The sequence below is a fragment of the Monodelphis domestica genome, chromosome 7 (assembly GCF_027887165.1).
Source record: "Monodelphis domestica isolate mMonDom1 chromosome 7, mMonDom1.pri, whole genome shotgun sequence".
Lineage (NCBI taxonomy): Eukaryota > Metazoa > Chordata > Mammalia > Didelphimorphia > Didelphidae > Monodelphis > Monodelphis domestica.
In genome coordinates, this window is record NC_077233.1 from 60001119 (window position 1) to 60013651 (window position 12533).

At 44.5% G+C, this 12533-nt stretch overlaps 1 protein-coding gene across 1 annotated transcript in view; it reads left to right on the top strand.

The window, feature by feature from the left end:
- Positions 1-5674: 5674 nt before the first annotated feature.
- The window catches only part of CHST13 (carbohydrate sulfotransferase 13), a 67425-nt gene continuing 60566 nt past the window's right edge, over positions 5675-12533 (top strand). The window contains exon 1 of the mRNA XM_007500298.2: positions 5675-6097. The gene's annotated coding sequence lies outside the window, so the exon portion shown is untranslated. The remainder of the gene's footprint in view (positions 6098-12533) is intronic.

A 12533-nucleotide genomic window follows, 5' to 3' on the forward strand; every position in this document is an offset into this window, starting at 1 on the left:
ATGTAAGCCTCTAGAGGACAGAGAGATTGGTTTTTTGTTTTAGGATTTCTTATTCCCCCGCCTCAGCACAGCACCCTGGATATACTGCAGGTAGCAAATTAATGTTGAATTAATTAATTAATCAATCAACTAATTAAATAATTAAATCTAATCTAACTCCTTCATTTGTTAAGGCTTACAAAGTACTTTATAGACATTTCATTTGAATCTTGAACAGGAGAATGACTTTGAATATCTATCTACAACTACTCCAAAAATTAATCAGAGGAGGCAGAGACTAAAAGCAAGAAAACCAGTTAGAAGGCTGTTGCAATAAGAGAAAGAGAAAGGCAGCTAGGTGTATAGTGGGTAGAGTGCCAGGCCTAGAGGTAAGAGGACCTGGGTTCAAATGTGGTCTCAGCTACTTTCTAGCTTTGTGACTTTGGGTAAGTCACTTAACCCAATTGCCAAGTCTTTATCACTCTTCTGTCTTGGAATCAATATTTAGTATGGATTCGAAGATAGAAGGTAAGGGTTTAAAAAAAAAGAGGCATTGAGAGCCCAGACTAAGGTGGTGGTTCTATAAGTAGGAAGAGGGGAGCAGAGGTAAGAGGTGCTATGGATGCTGAATCAAGGAGGTGCAGCATTGAACTGAATCTGAGGATTAAAGAAGAGTGAAAAGTCAAGGATGATTGAGGTTGCAAACCAAGATAACTATAAATATCGCAGTACCTTGGATAGAAACAGAAAGTTAGGGGCAACAGAGGTGTCTCAGTGGATTGAGAGCCAGGCCTAGAGACAAGAGGTTCTAGGTTCAAATCTGGCCTCAGACACTTCCCAGTTGTGTGACCCTGGGCAAGTCACTTGACCCCCATTGCCTAGTCCTTACCACTCTTCTGCCTTGGAACCAATACACAGTAATATATAATTCTAATATAGAAAGTAAGGGTTTAAAAGAAGAAGAAAAGACATAGGAAGTTAGAATAAGTTTTCAGGTATTAAATTTGGGTGACCTATAGGACACCCAGGAGGAAAAGTAAGCACTTGGAGATGTGGGATTAGAATTCAGGAGAAACATATAGAAACTGTTGGCTATATAGATCTGGGAGCATAGAGATAGTAAATTAACCCATAGGAGTTAAAGGAAAGTTAACAAAGAGGGAACCTAGAAATCTAGTTCATCCTTCGAGAAAAAAGGGCAGAGGAAAAGTGACTCATCTGAAGTCATAAAATTCCTTTTCCTTTTAAAATAAGTATTATTTATTTATTCTTAGCACTTTTCCTTTTAAATTCTGAGCTCCAAATTCTTTCTCTTCCTCCCACCCCATCTCCCACCACTAAGAAGCCCAGCAATATGACAATAATTCTACATATGGAATCATGCAAAATATATTTTCACATTAGCCATAATTCCAAGAAAAAAAGGAAAATGATAAATTATACCTCAATTTGCTCTCAGAGTTCATCAGGTAGCTCTCTCTGGAGGTGGATAGCATTTTTTCATCATAAATCCTTTGGAACTGTCTTGAATCATTGCATTGATCACAGTAGCCAGGTTTCAAAAACAGGTAAGCCTCATTAGGACATTGCTATCACTGATGCACACTGATCTCCTGGTTCTTCCCACTTCACTTTGCATCAGTTCATATAAGTCTTGCCATGGTTTTCTGAAACCACCACCCCTTCCTCATTATTTCCCACTGTGCAATAGTACTCCATCACAATTTTTTTGTCACACTTCACAGCTTATTCAGCCATTCCCCAATTGGAGAACATTCCCTTGATTTCCAATTCTTTGCAACCACAATAAGAGCTGCTATAAACATTTTTGCACATATAGGTCCTTTTCCTTTTTTTTTTTAATTTGAACCTTTACCTTCTGTCTGAGGATCAGTTTTTTTTTTTTTAACTCTTACCCTTGTGTGTTGGTTCCAAGGCAGAAGAGTGGTAAGGGCTAGGCAATGGGGGTCAAGTGACTTGCCCAGGGTCACACAGCTGGTAAGTGTCTGAGGCTTGACTTGAATCTAGGACCTCCCATCTCTAGGCATGGCTATCAATCCACTGGGCTACCCAGCTGCCCCTTGCTTATCAGTTTTAAGACAGGAGAGTGACAAGATCTAGGTAACTAGAGGGAGTCACACAATTAGTTGGTGTCTGAAGCCAGATTTGATTATCATTTGGTTTTTAAAGTTTTTAGTTTAAATGATCTCCTTCTACCTTTTCCTCCCTTCCTCTCCCCTGAGATGCTAAGCAATATGCTACAAGTTATAAATGTGCAAATCATGCAAAACATTTCTACCTATCAGTCATTTTGTGAAAGAAAACTCAAAAGAGAAAGAGAGGAAGCGGAAGGTAGTAAGCTTTGATCTGTATTCAGACTGCATCAGTTCTTGCCCTGGAGGCAGAGGCCATTTTCATCATGAATCCTGGTCACTGAAAGAGGGCCATTGACCCAGGTCCCTTGTTAGTTCTGATGCTGGCCTATCCATTGTCCAGAAATGGATATTCCCCGCAAAATCAGTCTCCCAAGATCATTCTAATTGTAGCACCCGTAACCCCAGTTGTCTAGCCTTTACTGCTCCCTGCCTTGGAACTGATACTCAACATTGATTCCAAGACAGAAAGTGAGGTTTGGTTTGGTTTTTCACTGTAAAGCGCTTAGCATGGTGCCTGGTATGCAGTAAGCCCTGTGTAAATGGTAGACGAGTATTATTTTATTATCTCTCATCTTATAGATAAGGAAACCAAGGCTATCTGAAGCAGGAGTATGATTGAGTTGGAGCAAATACATTCCCGCTGTTCCATTCCGCCTCCTTTTTGCCTCACAGAGATCCCCCAAAGATGGAGTTTGAATCTGGCCTCAGATACTTTACTAGCTGTGTGACTTTGGACAAGTAAGTCACTTAACCTTGTTTACCTCAGTTTCCTTATCTGTCAAATGAGCTGTATTTCTGCCAAGAAAACCCCAAATAGGGTCATAAAGAGTCAGGCATGACTGAAATAATAGCTGAACATCAACAACAAAGGGCACCACAGGATTATTATGAGGAATATTCTTTTGATAACTAATTCATCAGTCTACTATGTGGCAGAATCCCAGGTTACATTGCTTGAAGGCCACCAATGAAGGGGAAGCAGACCACCTTCCAGGACTACCCATCCCACTTTGGGATAGCTTTAATTATCAGATTTTCCTGGACCTCAAGCAAGCCTCAATTTGTTTCTCTCACAACTTCTTCTTACTGCCTTTAGGGTTAAACAGAACAATCTAATCCCTTCACCACCTGCCAGTTTTTCCTAGTACATAGAGACAGGCAGGGAGCTGTTCTTTTGTTCCCCTAAGTCCTCTTCTCCACCCTAAACTTCCCTAGTTCCTTCAGCTGCTCCTTATATGGCACAGACTCCAGGTTCTCCTGAATTCTTGTAGCCTCCCTGTGAACATTCATCAGTTAAAAATTGTCTTTCCCAAAATGTCTTGAGAAATGAACCTAGAGCTCCTGGTGTGGTCTGACAGGGACAGAGGACAGAGATTTTCACTTCCCCTGTTCCTGGAAGCACTGCAGATTGAGATTGCATTAGCATTTTTTTAAACTGTCATTGCAATGGTAATAGGCTTTAAGTGATAATGCATGTATAACCTGGTGGAATTGCTTGTCAACTCCAGGAGGGGGGAAGAAAGAGAGGAGGAAGACAGCATGAATCATGTAACCACTAATCATTTAATTAATTTATTATTAAATTTATTATTATATTATTTAAATTATTAAATTTATTATTAAATTAATCATTAATTAACCAAGGGGAAAATGTTTTAATTTAAAAAAAACTGCCATTGTACACTTTTGACTCTCATGAAGTTAATAATCCACTGAACCCTTCAGGTCATTTTCCTTCTGTCTAACCATGCTTCCCCCTAACCCCTCATGTTACAGAGGAGAAATCGCTCTCCACAGTTTGCACTATCTCTACTGCATTGACACCTCCTATTAGGATCTGCCCCCCCTTAGACCTATCACCTAGAATTCTATTCAGCAAATGTCTGTTGAGCACCTACTGGATGCCTAGCCCCATACTAAGCCCTGAGATAATAAAAGAAACCATAAAGAAAATTATCAACCTATCCCTTTTCTAGCTTAGCCAGTCCCCTTATACCCCAGCTTCAGCCCCTCCTTTATTCCTTAGGAATCCTGCTCACTCAGTCATTTCCTTTCTTGTTCATTTAAGCAGCCTAGGTGCTTACTGTAAGGCAAGGTCCTGTGCTGGGCACTGAAGTGAAGATCCAGGGCAAGCTTGAGAGAAGGCATAGGTCAACCATGGAACCAATATCCAAGCTACAAGGGGCTTTAGTTAGCCATCCCCTGGTCCAATCCCACCCTTATTTTACAATTGAACCCCAGAGGGGGGAAAAGTGACAACCAAACTTACACAGAGTTTATGAGGAACCACAAAGAGCATTTCCCATCCTCAAATCTAGGTCTTTTTCTAGTTCACCTTGTTTTTGCCTTAAAAATTGGACTGAAAAGATAATACACATATAACCCAGTGGAATTGCTTGTCAGCTTTGGGAAGGGAGAGGGAAGAGGTGATGGAGAGAACCCAAATCATGTAACTATAGAAAAAAATATTTTTAATGTTTTAATTAAATTTAAAATTAGACTGAAAAGATGAATTGCAGGACTGATTATGAGATAAAAGATCACTCACTGCTTGTGGAATGACTTGGGTTCAGGTTACTTAAGGTCCCTGCTCTTGTTTCCTCATTTGTAAAATAAGAAGAGGGCAGGCTTGCTGACCTCTAGTGCAACCTTTCAAATCTGTAGTTATGATCTTCTGAATGTCTTCCTTTTAAATCACAGCCACTTCTTTGGTGGTCATTGATAGAGACAGCAGGGCTTGGAGTCAGGAAGACCTTGGTTCGATATCAGCCCCAGCTGTGTGACCCTAGGCAAGTCACTTAACTTAGTCTCTCCCTTTTCCTTCTCATCCTAGCTGTGAGGCTAGAGATAATATTTGTAAAGCACTTTGCAAACCATAAATGCTAGCTATTATTATCACAAGGCTGTCTCTGCGAGCGATTGCTAGGCTCCCAGGGTTCCTACACACTAACCCTGCTGGATGTCCCATTGCCATCACCCCAGGGACGCTCTGCTTAGAAATCACATGGCTGGCGAGTAGAGGACCTGTGAAGCCAACCGCGGAAAGTGCCAACTGTCTGGAGAGGGGGGTCAGGTGTGCGGAAGGAACCAAAAGAGAGAGCGGGTACCGACTTCTTCCTCCCGATCTCCCAAGCCGCCTTCGGTGAAGCGCCTTTGGAGTCCGGGCAGGGGTTGGTGAGGGATGGATGACCCAGGAGAACAGCCCTCTCAAGGAAGGCACAGACGAGACCGAGTGGCTTAGGAAGGAGCCGGTCCCCGAGCCGGAACGGCTGGAAAGGTGTCTCGACGACCCGCAAGAAGTCTGGGGTGGGGAGGAGTTCCCTTCAGGCACGCGGTGCCCCAGTACCCTGAGTGCCTGTGCCACCCCGCCACCTTCGGGGGTCACAGCCAGGTCTGCAATACCCTAGCACCTCTGCACCTCGAAGGCAAACTCCGCCAACACCTCCGCGCAGGACCGCTCCACACAGCTGGAGGGGGCTGAGGGGAAGAGGACGCGGGGCGGGGACACAGGGACTGGCTCCTCCTCTGCCTCCCCTCCGCCTCCGGGCGCAGACGGCTGGGGCGCAAAGCCGTGCGGGGCTGGAATCCGGGAGATCGGCTGGCCCCGCCCAGCCCCCTGCAGCTCCGCCCCTGGGTGCCTATTATCGCGCACCCCTCTCAGGGGAGGCGGCGTGGTTCGAGCAGGGCCGAGGGAAGTGGGGGACCGCAGCCAGCAGCTGCGCCCGAACCGGGAGCTCCTGCTCGGGGGGCGGTAGCGGCGGCGGCGGCGGTTGCGCCTGGGACCCGGAGGCAGCCGGGCTGCGCGGGGCTGGGGCTGCAGCCACGGCCGGCGAGCCTCTCCCGGGAGTGCTTAGCCTGGGGAGCCAGGATGAGGAAAAGCCGGGTGCATCGGATGGTACTGGCCACATGTCTGGGCTCTCTGCTCCTGGTCATCTTCTACTTCCAGAGTGGCCCCAGTCCGGGTGAGTGAGTGAAAGCGAGCGGGCCCCTTTGGGGAGGGGGCGGCGGGGCCTAGGGGGGAGCATCCTGAAGCCAGACCCGGTAGGCTGCAGTCCAGATCCTTGGGGCAGAGGAGTACTCGTGCGGTCAACCTGTGACACTACCTACCCCCCACCCCGGAACTGGCAGTTCTGCCCCAGGGGCCCCGGCCGCCGCACCACCCAGCTCTGCTACTACCTCTCGCGGGGCTAGCCTGCCGCGGTTGTGCCAAGTCGCAGCCGCAGCAGGATCCCAAGTTTGAGGCTGAGGGCGCACACTCGGGCTTGGGGGTAGGCAAATGTGGGGGTTCCGATTCAGGAGGGTTCTCACCTCTTTAGTCTATCCCCCTTACTGAACTCCTTCCCCATCTCTTCTCTTCAGGATCCCCCACCCTCCCCGCTTTTCCCTTCCTTCTTTCTAGAGACAAGGTACCACGGAAACTAGTTTAGTAGAGTGTTGAACTGCGAATCAGAAGTCTCACTTCACTACCTACCTGTGTGACCGTGGGCCAGTTCCTGCACTTTTCTGGGCTCTGGGGAGGGTATGGGTGCGGGCCAGTGCAATGCAGTTTCAACAATCAAGGATTTTTTTCCTCCTTCAAAAAGGATCCCAGGGACATGGAGGAGGGCCTGGAGAGAAAGTTGGAGGCTAAAGGCTGAGTGTGTGGAGCTGGCTCCTGTAACTGACCCATTGCTGCAGCCAAAGCCAGGGGCAGAACTCTTGCTCTTGACCAAATAATGGCTTTGGGGGCTCCCAGCTTACCAGGGGTGAAGGAAAAGGCTTGAACCGAGGTCTTGTGTGTTCCAGAACTTAGGGAATTGGGTCAAAGGGGCTTCATTCCCCAGGCTGAAATCTTATCCTAATTGGCTCTTGGAACTAGGAAGCTCCTGGCATTGACCACATTGGATATGTTCTAGCTAGTGGCTATGAAGCACAAGTGGGACACAACTGGAAATCGCCTCTCAGTTTGGAGAGTAGCGAAGGCAATGCTTTTAGGCAGCTGGGGATCTGGGCTTGCAGCTAATTTCTTACTGACTTTGGAAGATCATTTCCCTCCTTGCCATAGTTTCCCTCTGTATAGAATTAGTGGATTGAACTAAGTAGCCCTTCTAGCCTCTGCTGTTCCATGATTACAAGGCTGGTCACTTTGGAGCTTGGGGCAATAGTCCCAGGAGGGAAACCTTAGCGGAAAGGAAAGCTTGGTTGAATGAGATCTTGGAGACCAGCAGGCCAACCCTTTTATCCTGCAGATGAGGAATTGGAAGCCCAGAGTAAGCAAGTATTTTATTGCCTAGTATGTGCCAGGTACCATGTTAGGGGCTCCAGATTCAAAGTAGTCTGGACCTTTAAGGAAAGGGAAGGCGATAAACACCTCTACAGGTATATGCAAAACATACAAAAAGAGAGAGAAAAGGCCATCTTCAAGGCAATCTTGGGGGAGGAGGAGCCATTACAAGTTGGGAAATGGGTAGGGGATGAGCAAAGCCTTCTGCAGAAGGAGCCACTTGAGCTGAATCTTGAAGAAAACTGATTCCAAGTGGAAGGGGGATTCCTGTTATTGCAGGAATCCCATTGGTAGAGGCAGAGTGGTTTTCACTTTTCCCCTCAGTAGGGATGCTTGCCCTATGTGTGTTCTAGTTTATTCTTCCATTTAAGGCTGGAATGGTTTACAAGGGAAGGGATTTGGGGCTGAATCATTTCTTGCCTTAGGTATGAAAGAAAAACTACTCTTTTCCTTTCTCTTCTCTGACTTCCTGTGTGGCATAACCTCTAACAGCTCTAAGCTCTAGACTGTGGGACCCTAAAGGAACCTCTCCCATGAGCAATGTGGTATTGGGAGATGAGAATGTCCCAGGGTGTTCCACACTCAAATTTGCTTTGAAAAAAAAACAAACAAAAAACCCCCCAAAAAATACCATTAGTCACTGAAACCACAGCATGGCGAAAGTATCATAGATTTGAAATCTGGAAGGGGATAGATCCTTCCACACTACAAGAGAGGCGATTTACCTCTGGTCACAGGGTGAATTCGAGGCAGACAGGTACTAGAACCAAGCTGATTTGTCTTCCCATCACTGGTTTCTTTGTACCACACTGCCCTGCTTGGAGGTTGGCATCTGCATAGACAGATTCTGGTCCCTGTGGGCGTTAGAGCGAGGGGTTAGGGTTGTCCCTACAGATTATTGTATGACCTTGAACAAACTAGTTGGGGAAAAAGAGCTAATGTTGATACAGCACTAGGTTTGCCAGATGTTTTCCATCTATTATCTCACTTGATTCCGCCCCACTCCATTATCTGTCTGTGTGTTTCCATCTGTCTGTGGAGAAGTATATTGCTTCTATCTCTTGATTCGATGATGTTTTTATGAGATATGAGAGGGTTGATAGAAAAAGCACTGACTCTCATGGTAGTTAGATGACCTGAGTTTTGACTGTGAACTAGCTATGCCATCCTGGAACATCAATGAGCTTCTCTGAATCTTAGTTTCCCCATCTCAAAAATTGGGATAATGATGCCTTTAGTTCCTTCTACATGGCTGATATGAAATGAATGTGCTCTTCTTGGGACCTGGGAAGCTTAAACTTATTCTAACAACATTCCTATTATCAAGTGATTTTTCTTTAAAAAACAGCATGACTATGGTACTCTCTTACTCAAAAACTCCAGTGGCTCCCTATTGCCTCAAGGACAAAATTGATACTGTTTTAAAACTCTTCATAACCAGACTCCAGCCTGCCTTTCCAGCTTCATTTTACATTGTTCCTCTTTCCAAAATCTGTAGTCCTGCTAAATTGGCCTTCTTTCTGTTACTCACACATAACCCTCCATCTCTTATCTCCATACCTTTGCAATGGCTGTCCCTCACACCTGGAATGCTCTCCCTCTTTACCTCTCTCTCATAGGATCCTTCTTTTCTCTTAAGGCACAGTTCAGTCAGCACCTTCTACATCAAGCTTTTTCTAATCCCCCCCCCCAAATATTGGTGCTCTCCCTTCCAAACTGTTTTTAAAAATTATATATTTATTCTGAATATCCTTACACATCACCTAGGTAGCTAAGTGAAACAGTGGATAGAGCTTTGGGCTCATAGGCAGGAATATGTGAGTTCAAATCCATCTTCATAGATTAACTAGCTGTATGACCTTGGGGAAGTCACTGTTTACTTCAGTTTCCTCATCTGTAAGATGGGTATAATAATAATTAATAACACCTACTTCCCAGGGTCTTAGGACCAAATGAGATTATAATTATAGAGTGCTTAGTACAATGGCTGGCATATAGTAAGTGTTATATATAAATTAGTTATCATTATTGTTATTGTTTATTATATATACATGCCTTCTCTCCTGGTAGAATGTAAACTCTTCACGATTACGAATTGTTTTAATCTTTGAGCCTGTACATAGTGCCTAACACAGGGCTTCAAATGTAGTAGGTGCTTAATAAATTCTTGGTGGCAGTAATTGATTGAGTGTTTTGTTAATTCTAGAATTCTTCTTTTGAGAATGGTCTATAAGGGCCAAAAAGAGAAGCAGTTTATTAATAGCCAAAACTCATTATTGATCCAAAGGGAATTCTTTCACACCCAGCGCAAGAAATGATTCATTCTAGCCTTAAATGGAAGAATAAGCAACTCCCCTGTCAGTGACCAGACTCAGGCCTGAATGACTGGGGGCTGTTTCCAAAAATTAGATCTTCTTCCACTCTCCACTCCCAGAGGATAGAGATCAGCCACCACTGAAGAGATTACAGAAGGCGAGTGTCTGGGTCTTCAGACTGAGCCAGGGGCATTTTTGGTCTGGTTTCCAACAACTCCATCTTCACCTGTCATTTGCTTCTCTTTTGGCAGTTGTGGTTAGGAGGTAATGAATGAGTGGAGCATTCTTCAGTACAACAGACTCATCCACACAGGCTGGCCAAGGGTCAAGCTGGACCTTGTCCAATGTGGAGGGTGGATGGACCTTCCATGTAGTTCTCACCATTCCAAACTTCATTCTGTGTGTGTGTGTGTGTGTGTGTGTGTGTGTGTGTGTATGTACACACTGTCATCACCGACCTGCTTTTCTTGACAGGTGACTCAGAACATTTGGTCCAGCCTGGTTTTTCAAACCTTGGTAATCTCTTGTAGAAACACATAATGATTACAGAGGGACCCTTTAGAGTTAGCACAACTGGTGCCAGTTATCATTATCCTCTCCTCCATGCAGATGGAGGTCAGAGAAATTTGCTATAAAATTTTTTCCCAGTTTGTTGTTTCCCTTCTAATCTTGGCTGCATTGGTTTTGTTTATACAATACCTTTTAAATTTAATATAATCAAAATTATTCATTGTATATCTTATAATGCTCTCTCTCTCATTTGGTCACACATTCTTCCCTTCTCCCTAGATCTGCCAGGTAAGTTCTTCTATGTTCTTCTAATTTACTTATAGTATCATCTTTTATATCTAAATCATGTACCCATTTTTACCTTATCTTGGTATAGGGCAGTGATGGTGAACCTATGGCATAGGTGCCAAAGATGGCATGTAGAACACTCTCTGTGGGCACTTGGCCACCCTCCCTCCCCACCCCCAGAGTTTGTTACTAGAAAGGCAGAGGGTCTCTAGTGGAGTTGCTTCCTTTGCTCCTGATGACATTTTTTCACATCCCCCACCTCTCTTCCCAGCAGCCCAATGGGAGCATTTTCTCCCTCCTCTGTGGGGTAAGGGGGTATGTGGGGCAAACCCAGCATATGGGGGGAAGGCACAGCACTCAGTCTGGGGTGGGGGAAGAGCCTGGCACTCTGTCTCCAAAAGGTTCACCATCACTGGTATAGGGTATGAGATGATAGTCTATATAGAGTTTCTGCTATACCATTTTCCAGTTTTTTCAGCAGTTTTGGTCAAATAGTGAATTCTTATTCCAAAAGCTGAGGTCTTTGGATTTATTAAACACTAAATTGCTAAAGTCATTTACCCTTGTATATTATGTATCTAATCTATTCCATTGATCGACCATTCCATTACTTAACCAATACCAAACAGATCAAACAATGTTATTCTTGATGCCATCTCCCACTTTCAGTCCTGAAATATATCCCCCTACCAAAAGCAAAACACTGTAGGAGGATGTCAGGACAGGACAGAATAGTTTGGGAAGAAGATCACTGGATTTGGGGTCACAGGATTTCAGTTTTAGTTCTAGCTTTGCTATTTAATGTATTTGCAGTAATGTACTTAGGCAAGTCATTTCACTTTTCTAGATTCAACTGTAAATTCAAAGACTTAGATAAGCTGATACCTTCTAATTCTGATACTCCATGATCCTAAGTAAGAAAATTAGAACCAATATCAGGCTCAGAAGTGGGGAGGGGATGGAATTGGCATAACGAGGAGGGTCTTGTGCCTAGATTAGCTCTTTAAGGAAGCTCACAGGTGATACTCGGATCTTCTGGCTATCTTTCCCACCTGGAATACTCTCACTTCTCACCTCAGCCTCCTGACTTCCTTCATTTCTCAATTAAAATCTTACCTTTTCAAGGAACCTTTCCCAATCTCCCTTAATGTTAATGCTTCATTCTGATCCTCTCCAGGTTATCCTATACACATTTTGGTTATCCACATTTTCATGTTGTCTTCCCCATTAGACTGAATTCCTTGAGAGCAGAGGCTGGTATTTTGTCGGGTTTTTTTTTTTTCCTTTTTCTGAAGATGCTTCTTGACTTGACTTGACTTGACTTGATCCCAGCTCTTGGAAATTCAGAATCTCTGGCTTTTATGATTTGATTTCTTTTTTTTTTTTAATCCGTAATGCTTGCCACATCCAACTCATTTAAATTCTCTTTTTGAAGATAGTATTCATGATATGCCAATTGATAGAAAGATAGAAACAAGGTGGCCTTGAGGAAGGGAAGGAAGAACCGATCTCCTTCCCTGAATCCTACACCTATTGGAGATCATACCTCCAAAATGGAACAAGAAGAGCACAATCTCTGTAGTAGTCCAGCCCATAGGTATTATGGAGAGACAAGGACTGTGAGTGAGCACATGGCCATCCTGCACATGGCAATGGGCTCTATTCCCAGCGTGGCTGAAGTTAGAGCACGAAACCTTGCTTCCTCCTGTCTCACTCACCTGAGGATAATAACCCCACCTTTACCTTGTCATAATTTGCAGTTATCCAATGGCAATACACTATGTAACTCATCCATATGTATTGAGGCATCATGTAACTTATCAATATGTATTGAGCCCATTTGTATATCAAAGAGAATAAAAAGAACAGGAAGCAGCCAGCTGGGCCACTTGGAGGACATCGACAGGTTTGCCAAGGAGCAACTTCTCCCCTTTCTCTCTCCTCTCTATCTTTTTCCCTGAGGCCTGGCCCTTCAGTCAGGCCTTCCCATCTCTCTCTCTTTTCCAATGCTAATACCTAGCG